At 59.0% G+C, this 3,754-nt stretch overlaps 1 pseudogene; it reads right to left on the bottom strand.

Annotated features, from left to right (window-relative positions):
• Positions 1–3,360: 3,360 nt before the first annotated feature.
• On the bottom strand, positions 3,361–3,540 carry LOC135181502 (U2 spliceosomal RNA; annotated as a pseudogene).
• Between the last annotated feature and the right edge of the window lie 214 nt (positions 3,541–3,754).

Genomic DNA, 3,754 nt, shown 5'->3' with positions numbered 1-3,754 from the left:
GAAGGACACCCTATAGCAGGGGGTTGGAACTGTATGATCCTTGAGGTCCCTTCCAACCTGTGCTATGATTCTCCAAAAGAGGAGGCTCAGGGCAGAGCTCATTGCTACCTGCAGCTGCCTGCAGGGAGGCTGTAGCCAGGTGGGGTTGGGCTCTGCTGCCAGGCAAGCAGCAACAGAAGAAGGGGACACAGCCTGGAGCTGTGCCAGGGCTGGATATGAGGAGGAAGTTGCTGGCAGAGAGAGTGATTGGCATTGGAATGGGCTGCCCAGGGAGGTGGTGGAGTGGCTGTGGCTGGAGGTGTTGAAGCCAAGCCTGGCTGGGGCACTTAGTGCCATGGTCTGGTTGCTTGGCCAGGGCTGAATCCCTGTCACTGGAGATGCTTAAAGGAGGTGTGGTGCTGAGGGACAGGGTTTAGCACCTTGGCAGAGTTACAGACTTGGGGCCCTTAAAGGCCTTTTGCAGGTAGAAGCCCTGTGCTGTGGTGGTGGCACTCTGAAGGATCCTGGCTGCACTCTGCAGCTCTCTCTGCACTCCACCCCTGCAAGCAGCCTGCACAGCTCTGCTGGGAGCTTGGTGCGTGGCTAAAGCAGTCCTTTCCCAGAAGAATCACACAGAACCACAGCACCATGCAGGCTGGCAAAGCCCCTCAGGGCCACCAAGTCCAACCTAGAACCCTGCTCTACAGGATCCACCTTAAATCACAGCCCCAGGCACCACAGCCACACCAACCAGGCTGAGTGACTCCAGCACCTCCCTGGGCAGCTCATTCCACTCCCTGACCACTCTCTCCAGGAAAAACTTTTTCCTAGTGTCCAACCTCAACCTCCCCAGCCTCAGCTTGAGGCCATTCCCCCTTCTGTCTCCAGCTCCCTGTGAGCAGAGCCCAGCAGCAGCCTCTCCACAGTGTCCCTTCAGGTAGCTGGAGACAGCAATGAGGTCTCCCTCAGCCTCCTCTGTTCCACACTACCCATCCCCAGCTCCCTCAGTCACTCCTCATCAGATTCATTCTCCAGGCCCTTCCCCAGCTCCATTGCCCTCCTCTGGACCTGCTTCATAGCATCATAGAATCTTAGAATGGTTTAGGTAGGAAGGGACCTCCACAGCTCTCCTGTACTGCAGTGCCCAAAACTGAACACAACACTCGAGGTGTGGCCTCACCAGAGCCCAGTCCAAGGGCACAATCAACTCCCTGCTGCTGCTGGACACAGCATCTTTAACACAAGCCAGGATGCCATTGGCCTTCTTGGCTGCCTGGGCACACTGCTGGCTCACATTCAGCTGCCTGGGCACACTGCTGGCTCACACTCAGCTGCCTGGGCACACTGCTGGCTCACGCTCAGCTGCCTGGGCACACTGCTGGCTCACATTCAGCTGCCTGGGCACACTGCTGGCTCACACTCAGCTGCCTGGCACACTGCTGGCTCACACTCAGCTGCCTGGGCACACTGCTGGCTCACACTCAGCTGCCTGGGCACACTGCTGGCTCACATTCAGCTGCCTGGCACACTGCTGGCTCACACTCAGCTGCCTGGGCACACTGCTGGCTCACATTCAGCTGCCTGGCACACTGCTGGCTCACACTCAGCTGCCTGGACACTGCTGGCTCACATTCAGCTGCCTGGGCACACTGCTGGCTCACACTCAGCTGCCTGGGCACACTGCTGGCTCACACTCAGCTGCCTGGGCACATTGCTGGCTCACATTCAGCTGCCTGGCACACTGCTGGCTCACATTCAGCTGCCTGGGCACATTGCTGGCTCACACTCAGCTGCCTGGGCACACTGCTGGCTCACACTCAGCTGCCTGGGCACATTGCTGGCTCACACTCAGCTGCCTGGGCACACTGCTGGCTCACATTCAGCTGCCTGGCACACTGCTGGCTCACACTCAGCTGCCTGGGCACACTGCTGGCTCACACTCAGCTGCCTGGGCACATTGCTGGCTCACACTCAGCTGCCTGGACACTGCTGGCTCACACTCAGCTGCCTGGGCACACTGCTGGCTCACATTCAGCTGCCTGGCACACTGCTGGCTCACACTCAGCTGCCTGGGCACACTGCTGGCTCACATTCAGCTGCCTGGGCACACTGCTGGCTCACACTCAGCTGCCTTGGCATGCTGCTGGCTCACATTCAGCTGTCTGGGCACACTGCTGGCTCACACTCAGCTGCCTGGGCACATTGCTGGCTCACACTCAGCTGCCTGGACACTGCTGGCTCACATTCAGCTGCCTGGGCACACTGCTGGCTCACACTCAGCTGCCTGGCACACTGCTGGCTCACACTCAGCTGCCTGGGCACACTGCTGGCTCACATTCAGCTGCCTGGGCACACTGCTGGCTCACACTCAGCTGCCTGGCACACTGCTGGCTCACACTCAGCTGCCTGGGCACACTGCTGGCTCACACTCAGCTGCCTGGCACACTGCTGGCTCACATTCAGCTGCCTGGGCACACTGCTGGCTCACACTCAGCTGCCTGGGCACACTGCTGGCTCACACTCAGCTGCCTGGGCACATTGCTGGCTCACATTCAGCTGCCTGGCACACTGCTGGCTCACATTCAGCTGCCTGGGCACATTGCTGGCTCACACTCAGCTGCCTGGGCACACTGCTGGCTCACACTCAGCTGCCTGGGCACATTGCTGGCTCACACTCAGCTGCCTGGGCACACTGCTGGCTCACATTCAGCTGCCTGGCACACTGCTGGCTCACACTCAGCTGCCTGGGCACACTGCTGGCTCACACTCAGCTGCCTGGGCACATTGCTGGCTCACACTCAGCTGCCTGGACACTGCTGGCTCACACTCAGCTGCCTGGGCACACTGCTGGCTCACATTCAGCTGCCTGGCACACTGCTGGCTCACACTCAGCTGCCTGGGCACACTGCTGGCTCACATTCAGCTGCCTGGGCACACTGCTGGCTCACACTCAGCTGCCTTGGCATGCTGCTGGCTCACATTCAGCTGTCTGGGCACACTGCTGGCTCACACTCAGCTGCCTGGGCACATTGCTGGCTCACACTCAGCTGCCTGGACACTGCTGGCTCACATTCAGCTGCCTGGGCACACTGCTGGCTCACACTCAGCTGCCTGGCACACTGCTGGCTCACACTCAGCTGCCTGGGCACACTGCTGGCTCACATTCAGCTGCCTGGGCACACTGCTGGCTCACACTCAGCTGCCTGGCACACTGCTGGCTCACACTCAGCTGCCTGGGCACACTGCTGGCTCACACTCAGCTGCCTGGCACACTGCTGGCTCACATTTAGCTCCTGTCTATTGCAACCACCAGGCCCCTTTCTGCCAGGCAGCTCTCCAGCCACACTGGCCCAAGCCTGGAGAGTTGCTTGGGGTTGAAAACTGTGGTGCAGCATTCCTGGAGGCACTGCTACACCAGGACAGTGTTCAGAGCAGAGGGAGGAAGCTCTGGATCCAGCTCCCATGCCCAAACATTTGTTTGATATAAAGTCCTCTGACAAAGGACACATCTAATGAGAACAGGTACTGCACCTGTCCTTAGCCAAAAGAGCCAGAAGCAGAGAGTGTTTCACACATGGAATCACAGAATCAACCAGAATCACAGAATTAATCAGGTTGGAAAAGAGCTCTAAGACCATTGAGTCCAACCTGGCACCTAACCCTCTAATTAACTAACCCATGGCCCTAACTGCCTCATGCAACCCTCCCTTAAACACCTCCAGGAATGAGGACTCCACCACTTCCCTGGGCAGCCCATTCCAGTGCCAATCACTCT

Source organism: Pogoniulus pusillus, chromosome 14 (genome assembly GCF_015220805.1).
Source record: "Pogoniulus pusillus isolate bPogPus1 chromosome 14, bPogPus1.pri, whole genome shotgun sequence".
Taxonomy (NCBI): Eukaryota; Metazoa; Chordata; class Aves; order Piciformes; family Lybiidae; genus Pogoniulus; species Pogoniulus pusillus.
Note: the sequence above shows the minus strand (reverse complement) of the source record. Positions and strands in the feature narration are given on the sequence as shown.